Raw genomic sequence first — 8,881 nt, 5'->3', positions numbered from 1 at the left:
CAGTCCCAGCCAAGCGCTGGATCTCTTTCTCCTTCTCTTGCCCCAGCCCCGCCGCCGAGCCCGGGAGGGGCGGGCCGAGCCCCGGCGCGGAGGAGGGACCGGGGGCCGCGGCCGCGGGGCCGGCGTCGGGGCGCGGGGCGGGGCGGGGCGGCCGGGCGGGCGGGAGCGGCGGGGCCGGGCAGGAGGGGCCGAGCCGGGCGGGAGCGGGCGCTGTGGCCGGGAGCCTCCGCGGCCAGCCCGCCCTGCCGAGCGCCAGCGCGGAGCCGCCTCGGGTAAGCGCCGGGGCCGCCGGGCAGCGCGCCGGGTCCTCTCCGGGGCCGGCACGAGCCGGGTCCCCTCCGGGGCCGGGCACGAGCCGGGTCCTCTCCGGGGCAGCGCGCCGGGTCCTCTCCCGGGCCGGGCACCAGCCGGGTCCTCTCCGGGGCAGCGCGCCGGGTCCTCTCCGGGGCCGGGCACGAGCCGGGTCCTCTCCGGGGCCGGCACCAGCCGGGTCCTCTCCGGGCAGCGCGCCGGGTCCTCTCCGGGGCCGGGCAACGCGCCCGCAGCGGCCGGAGCCCTGGAGCCCGCAGCCCCGCGCCCCAGGTCTGCAGCCGGGGGCTGGCGGGTTGGGGTGCCGGGCCCCTCTTCCGAGCGCGCGCCCTCGGGCTTGGGGCGCAGGGAGCCGGGGAGCGCTCCCGCCGCCGAGCCCCGCGGCCGCCGCCGGCCGGTCCCGGGGTCCCGCCTCCGCGCCCCGGTCCCCGAGTCCGGGCCCGGCTCAGCCTCAGCCTCCACCTGGGGGCCCCGCGCCCCCGCCCGCGGTTTGGCGCCTCCGAGAAGCGGCTTCTCTGGGCGCCCAGTAGTGTTGCAAGACGCGGCCCTCAGCTCCCACGGGGGTCCCCGAAAGCCACCCCAGCGCCTGCTTCCTAGAGCGGGCACCGGCGCTCCGGCCGGGGAGGGGCCCCGCCCGTGGAGAGCTCGCCGGCTCAGCTCCGCGAAGAGGCCCTTGGGGGGTGTGGGGGGTGGTGTCAAGCATTGGGGTGGCTTGTCCGTCGCGGGAGTGTGCGGTCACGCCTGCTTTGCCCGAGCTGTGCCATCCTTCTGACCCGGTGGCACAGCGGGCGCTGAGGGCGGTGCCAGCAGCTCGCGCCACTTTCTGGCCGGGGCTGCGCGTCTGGTTCCGCAGCCGGAGGCTTAAGGGGGTTCTCGCTGGGAAAAGTCCCGAAGTTGTTGAATTTCATTCCGTTCTTTGGAAACATTGGGGCGGGCGGCTCTTTTTTAAGGCGCTGCCTGAGTCTGCTTTGTCAAGCCGGTATTTCATGAAGTTCTGGTCCTTTGCGCTCCCTTTGTACCACCCTCAGGTGGCCGTGGCTACTGCACACTCGTCTGGGATCCTGTGTGCTGCGTCTGGCGAGACTGTCCCCAGTCGGTCTCCGAGATGCTATTGGCTCGGGCTCGGTTCAGAACCGCCTGGTCTTGTCTGTAAACCAGACCAGAACATGGACCTAGGTCAGAGCTGTCACTGAGCGGAGGTTCAGGCCCAGAGGTCCTGATGGGCAATACAGTTTGTTTCAGGTGCTAAAATCGTCACCTCCTGACTTCTGCATTTCTGAGGTTGGCACACTTTTAAGCTGTGTTCAGTCTGCATTTTGATCAAATGCTATTAAAACTTTCCCAAGCCCATCCTATAGGAAATTGGAAAACTTCATGCCAGCTTGGGCTTTGCCAGGCGAGGCTGAGCTGGCCGCCCCCCTTGGTGGCCTTGGCTTCCTCCTTGGCATAATGATTTATGTGAAGGAAACTTTCTAGAGCTTGCTGCGCACACCTCAGGGCCTCTCCCCCCAGCGTCTTAAAACTTAGTCTACAAGATTTAAGTGCTAGATACAAAAGGAATATTTGGTCCTTTTCCATCTTTAAGTCCAGCCTCTGAGTTCCTCACTTGGCATTTTGTCCTGTGTGCGGTGCCGTCTCTCAGCCAGCAGGCCATCTGAAGAAAGGTTTTCCATGCCAGGTTCTCCCAGCTGACTAGACCGTCAGAACCAATCTGTGTCTGCCGTTTCTTTTCCCTGGTGCTGAAGGGCAAAGCAAGAACATCATCTGGCCATCAGGTCCATGCCCTGGTCCTGCTTTTCCCTCCTACTTTCCCTGCTGGTCCCCACCTTCCCCATGGGCTCCAGCTGCCTCTAGTGCCATGAATAGGTATGATTGTTCCCAAATGCAAGCTTAAAATTTTCCTTGGGAGATCAACCAGTATTGCAAAGAGGTGAAATGATCACTTTTTAACAGATCAATAAAAAGTGAGAACATAGTTTTTCAAAATCAAGAATAACCAGGACTATTTTGTTCTCCTTTGAGACAATGATTTTTTAGTGATTTAATGAAGATGCAACAGTGCAGAGCCTGACACATGAGAAATGCTTGAAGAGCACTAACTCTTTCCAGCCCCTGGTGAACTGAAAGCCGTTCCTGCGTCTACACTCTGACTCTTATCAGCTGCAATCCACTTCTTAGAGGTTTCTCTCCCCACACCCTTTTCATTGAAGTAGTTGATCTTTCAAGCAATTGCCATTTTCTTTTCCAAGCCTCCTGGAAGGATGATTAAATCCACGGGATGTTAAAGCTAGACTGAATCTTGGAAAACTTAGTTCAGCCCTGCATGTCAAAAGATCTAGAACAGTGCGAGTGGGTAAGAAAGATTGCTCTGGAATCAGCTGGCTTTTGTGTGAAGTTTGCCTCTGTAGCTCCTTGGCACTGAGACCTTGACCCCCACCAGGAAATTATTTAGACATAGATTATTTTATCATCAGGAAAATGTAACAATCATAGTTGATCACTCTTTCTGGATTATCTCAATTTTGCTCATTTCTTCCTCTAAATTTAAGACACAATGGCCTTTCCCTCTGGAGCTGTGCTGAGCATTGACATTTATTAATGAAATAATTCGCAGTATTTGGCGCACATTGTGTGCCTTAAAGATGGTTGTGGTTGATAAACTGAGTCCCGGGAGTGGGAGATTTTGCTGGCGGTCACTCAGCTCTGACCTGGCGGGGCTATGATTTAACTCAGGCTCACTTCTCTTTCCCCCAGACCACATGAGCTAGACATGGTGCTGGCAAGGAGATATTTTTAGTTAAACATAACGACTCATTCTTTAAGAAAAAATAAATAAATCACTTGTTGCTTTTGACAACATGATTTTGGGAAAACATGATTTCTAAGGCAAACTGTCCATATATTCCAGAACAGGTAGGGGTGGGGACATTTTCTAGACAAAGACAACAAGCCACCTAACACTTGTGTGTGGCGGCCATCTCAAGTATTAATATGTCATCACATGCACGCCTGCACCAATCTTGCATTATAAGATGAAAAGCTGACCCCAAGCCATCTGGGCATTCAGAGATGTGGGTGCCTGTGCCAAAGAGAACTTATTGACTGAGGAGCCAGCTTGAAGGTAATTAAGAGATGACTGCATGTTCAGTTTTATATTGCTCGTGCTGATGAAACACAAGAGATGCTTTAGCAATGATGATAGAAACACAGGCCAATCATCCTAGTGAGGGGGCCGGGTTTGTGGCAGAACCACTGAGCCCCGGGTGACCCAGCTGCAGCAGACAAGCATCAGGTGCGCCTGGGTGATTCCCATCCCAGTGATTCACAGATGACACGAGAATTGCTTTTCATGTTTGAATCATGTTTATCTCCTCAATCTGTATACACAAGCTTACCTGAAAAGTGTTTTTCCAATGAGATATTCACCAAGTAAAAATTTCCAAGCCTAAACATCTTCTCTTGGTAAATATTGAATGACTGATGGATGGAAAACTAGAACATGCTGGGTTCACGGATCTGTAACTCCATAACCCCCCTCTCCTTCCCCCACCCCTACGTAATCCTAGAGCAGGTCACGGTTAGACTAAGTTCTAAGAAAATTCCAGCCACACCCACTTGATATACAAATGATGGGCTGAGAGTCCGGGTCTTTGAGGGTCTTTAATTAAGAAAATTGTTTTGGCAACCTTAGCAACCCGGGTGCTGCAGGGCTGCTGAGCCCCTTATGCTCACCAGCAGGAAGATCAAACCATAGTAGTATTTGCTCAAAAGCTAGCAAACCCAGAAGTACGAGAAAGGACATCTTTTTTAAAATATCGAAGACAGATCAAGTTAAAATGAGTGTGAATGTAATAATGGCTAAAACTTTGCAACTGTCATTAAAGGAATGACTAAATCAGTGAATTATTATACCTCTAAATCAACTCTCATTTCTGAAGGGCTGAATTGACCGAGCTCCCTGGGACTCTGGTCCACTGAATGCTGTTGGCTGAAAGGGAGGGTGGGAAGTTCTTGTCCAGGGGGCAGTAAATCTCCTGTAAAAAGCCAGATAATATTTAGATTTTGTTCTCCATGTATGTCTCTCTCATATAGACTTCAACTGTAAAAGTTTTTTTGTTTATTTAAAACATTTAAAAAATGTAGAAGCCATCTTTGCTCACTCACAAACTGAAACACAACAGGCAGCAGGCTGCATTGGTCCTGTGATTGTCGCTGGTCAGCTCTTTTCTACATGAAATACTCTATGCTGTGAAACCCTTCAGTGTGATGTCACAGGGTCTGTCTAAGCTGACACGATATGGTGATTTATAATCAAGAGCTTCTTTGTCACTACAGTCACTCTCCTTTCTTTTTTCTTTATACTGGGGTTAGACGCCTGCTGGGCATGGTGAGTGGTTGGCATAGGAATGGCAGTGCTGAATCTCAACATTCTCCCTTGAGTTAGATCCAGAACCGAGAGAGGAGCTCAGCTGCATGGAATAAAGCCCACATTGAAACATCATTGACGAAGGTCATGGACATATGAAATGAAGCTCAAGCCCCCAAGCATGGTCGCCAGGCCCTTCTGCCCACCCTCTCCTGTCATCTCCTCCTATAGAGCCTGTATCCCTAGCCTTCATGGTAACTCAAGCCACAGTAGATGGGCAGTGCCCTCTCACCAATGGCGGATCCCTCCGTTCAAAGCTTAAACAGCCATCTGTCCTGCTCATCTTACTGGGCAAAGCTGTCGTCACACGGGACCTCATCCATCAAGTGCTTTGAAGGACAGAGGCATGTGGTGATCCACTAGACAAATTCTACATTTCCAGGTTGGGGGAGGAGTTTTATTCCTTTCCATAGCTTCAGGGACCTTACCTTACACCTTTCAGCCAGGCACAGCATCAAGCATAGAACCATTTCCAGGGCTTTCTGGTGATAGATAGAACAGCCTGTTGCCTGTGTATCAGGTTAGGGATCCTGCCGAGCTGGAGTCTCATCCAGGCTTGTCCTGCTGAAAGTTCCCCAGTCATGAAAGCAGAGCACAAGAATGACCTCTTTTTTTTTTTTAAATAGATTCTTTTTTTTTTTAAGATTTATTTATTTATTTATTTGTTTGTTTATTTATTTATTTATTTATTTGTACAAGCACTGGGTACAGTCAGAAGCACGGGAGGGTGAGAGAATTCACCAGAGCCAGAGCAGGGAGCAGAGCAGGCAGAAGGACCGAAGTACACTGCTGAGGGGAGCAGCGGGCGGCAGGAGAGGTCTGCGCGCCATGTGGGACCCTCCTCTGGTGGCCGGGGAGCAGCCGGGGATTGAACCGGCGCCACAGAGGCTGCGGGCAGCTTCGCAACCCAGCGCTCAACCTCTGCGCCACCGGGGAGGCCCAAGAATGACCTCTTAATTGCTAAAATAAATGAGATTTTTCTCCATGAAGCTTTTAGTTCAGGGCCTGACATGTACTAAGTGGTAACTTTTTCATCCCAAGCCCATTCATAGAGAATCTCCTGTACCTGTGATGATGTTTGATGCACAAGTGAACACAAGAGACACGTTCTCTAAGGAGGCATGATCAGCAAGGGGGCCGTTTCGGGGTGAGAGATGTGTGGCACCACACCAGGAAGCCTCCCAGAGAAGGCAGCATTGACTCCACAACTTTAATGAGTGACAATTTCCTGTTTCATCAAACCTAAGGTACTTTTGGAAAACACCATCTTAATATACCACTAAGAAAAGAAATGCTGTCAAGAAAATTGACACCGTCTCCTGTAAGATGCATCCATAAGTTGTAAGTTACATCAGTGAAGTCACTCATGAATGTGCTCACTGAATAGCCGTTGAATAAATGAGTGTTGTTCTATGATTCTGTACCAGATGAGGCTCCAGTGGTTTAATCATAACTGAGATTCTCTCTTCTTAGTTCTGGGAGGTCGACTTGTGCTTGGCTAAGAGTAAAATAATAATAAAGTCAGTAAAAGTATTGTAAGACATTTGTGAGCTGATGAATTTCAAAAATAGTTTAAGGCCTTCAGTTTGGTTCTTTTCATAAACAAAGTGCATTGGCAAACCCTGTTTAAGTGACATTGACCCGCACGTACTTGGAGGAGCAGACTTGAGCTGCTCTTGCATCCAGATAGTTCCTCTTGGCAGCTGTCTGCAGAGTGAATCTTGAATACCCAGAAATACTTCCTAAGGGCAATGAAGGCAGCAGCTCTGAGTTTCCATCCTTCTGTTTTCCAGATTGAATCTAACATGAATTCTCCCTCTCGTCTCTGAATCCCAAGAGGCTGATCATGCGTCTGACCTTTCTGATAATGAAATGGAAAGCGCTCCATTTAGAGTCACCCACCCCCCTCCTCTAGGAAGTCCAGGGTCCTCTTGCAGTTTTCTCTACCCTCCTCCCTGTTTAGAGAGGAAACTTCTGCTAAGGTCCTTGCTTTCTGACCACCCTCTGAACTGAGACCTCATCACGGTCTTTTTCTGCACCCAGTTTGAGTCTGTTGTCTCTCCTTCAGTCCCTGCTCTGTTTAATATTTCTTTAACACCCTGGTTTCTGGATGACTCAGTGGGAGCCCTGACAACTCTCAGCTGTGTCTCGCTGAAGTCAAGTGCGCTTTCATGCGCTTTGATTTTTATTTCCACATGTCACCCAGGCCCCTGGCACTCAGCAGCGTGCTGGCCCTCCACGCACGGTGAGCATGCCCTTCCTCAATCCCCTGCAATCTGCTCCTCTGGGGATACTTTCAGCTCCTCCCGCCCACTCCCTGTTCTGTGACTGAGGCCCTGGCCAAGTTTCTTTCCTGCACCCTGCCTGCGAGGGAGAGGTCAGCCCGTAGTTGGCCAAGGAGGAAGCGAGGCGCAGACCTTTATCCTTTTCTCTTTTTTTTAAAAAGATTTATTTTATTTATACAAGAACCGGGGTACAGGCCAGATGCGCGGGAGGGTGAGAGGATTCATCAGAGACAGAACGGGGAACAGGACAGGCAGACTGATGAAATACACTGCTGAGGGGAGCAGCGGGCAAGACAGGAGAGGTCTGCCTCGCCATGTGGGTTGCTCCAAGGCCGGTGGGGATCGATCAGGCTCTGCAGAGGCTGCGGACAGCTTCACAGTGCTGCGCTCAACCGCCTGCACCACCAGGGAGGCCCCCTTTATCCTTTTCTGAGCCGCTTCCTTCTTCCCTCCCCCTTCACATATGATGAAGCCCTTGTGCTGTGGGAGGTCTTCAAAGCCCATGGGAACTCGAGCAGAAATCTAAGTCCTTGGAAACAAGTAGATGCAAAGGAAAAGCCATTTGTAGGCGTTGCTGGGATGTGTATTAACCAGAGTCCACCTTGGATGACTCGTGGCTATCTCTGACTCGTGGCTCGAAAGCTGGTTGGAGTGGAGGGTCCCTGGGGAAGACGTGAGGCCACAGGGCAGCGTGGAGGGGCTGATCCGAGGCCATCAGAGTTCAGCTCCCCTGGCTGTGATTACAGACAATCCTCAAACACTAACATCTGAGCTTCTCTGATGTGCGGGAGGGAGGCAGACTGTAATCTGGAGCATAAATATATGATCCTGCCTTTGCTCCCTTTAACCATGTAAACCTGTTATTAGTTTAAGCATCTATGTGGTGCTAAAATATTATAGCTGCCTCAACAGGGGATCTGTAGCTGGTCTGAAACAGCTTACAGTTTAAATATCCAGGTGTCTCTCACACACAAAAATGGAAATAACTGAACACATAGATTGTGAAAGTTAAGAAACACAATCTGAAGTTGAGGATGACTGAGTGGGTGGCTGAGGAGCACCTTTGAGGAAGCACAGACTTTTAAAGTTAATTTTTTTAAAGACAAGCCTTCCCTTTGCTGTGTCTGTCCCCTCCTTTGTAAGAGTTTTTCAAGACTTGCTTGCCAGGGAGCAAAGAGGGCAGCCCTGGATGGTGATGAGATGGGCAGGGAATGGCAGGGAGGTGGGTGTGCCTACGGGCTAGCTCAGATTGACTCTTACAGGAAAGGATTTTGGGAAATGCTGGAAGCCTTTGGATGTAGTTATGGAGCAAATCTTGATGGCCTTGGCTTTTCTCAACCTTTTTTCATGGTCTATAGAAGTTAAGTGCTTATTCTTCTCCCTCCCCTTTATCAATTATTCAAATTCAACTTGAAGGTGCCGTTTAGCCACAATATTTAATGATACCTAATCTTGAAACTAAAATGGCACACGGAACCCGGAGACCCATGGTGTGCCATCAGCTTGAAAGATCTGTCACCTCCAGCAACTTAGGATCCAGGTGACTTCTAAACAGTAGCATTCTTATGAAGCCCTCACATTCCCCCCTTAACTTTCTTTTTAGAATGTGTCCTGATAGGAAAGTAAATAGTATGAAGCTCTAAAAATTGTGTTGCCATGGTATCTGCAATAGCAGGGTCTTTGTGAAAAGGCCTTTCACAATCCAGATCTTCCTGAAAAGCAAAACGAGATTTTTGACCTACTCTGTCATGAGTATTGATTTTGGTTTACTGGTTTTGGATTACTGGCATAGACAGGTATCAGGCTTTGTAAGTGTTCAGAACTGATACACCACACTTTTGAATGAGAAAAGTTCTGACTG

At 50.6% G+C, this 8,881-nt stretch overlaps 1 protein-coding gene across 1 annotated transcript in view; it reads left to right on the top strand.

The window, feature by feature from the left end:
- Positions 1 to 222: 222 nt before the first annotated feature.
- Positions 223 to 8,881, top strand: part of PLEKHG1 (pleckstrin homology and RhoGEF domain containing G1) — a 197,203-nt gene continuing 188,544 nt past the window's right edge. Inside the window, exon 1 of the mRNA XM_054697956.1 lies at positions 223 to 272. The gene's annotated coding sequence lies outside the window, so the exon portion shown is untranslated. The remainder of the gene's footprint in view (positions 273 to 8,881) is intronic.

This window comes from Talpa occidentalis, unplaced genomic scaffold, assembly GCF_014898055.3.
Source record: "Talpa occidentalis isolate TD23 unplaced genomic scaffold, MPIMG_talOcc4v2.1 talOcc4.2, whole genome shotgun sequence".
NCBI classification, from domain to species: domain Eukaryota; kingdom Metazoa; phylum Chordata; class Mammalia; order Eulipotyphla; family Talpidae; genus Talpa; species Talpa occidentalis.
This window is presented reverse-complemented; position numbering and strand designations above follow the sequence as displayed.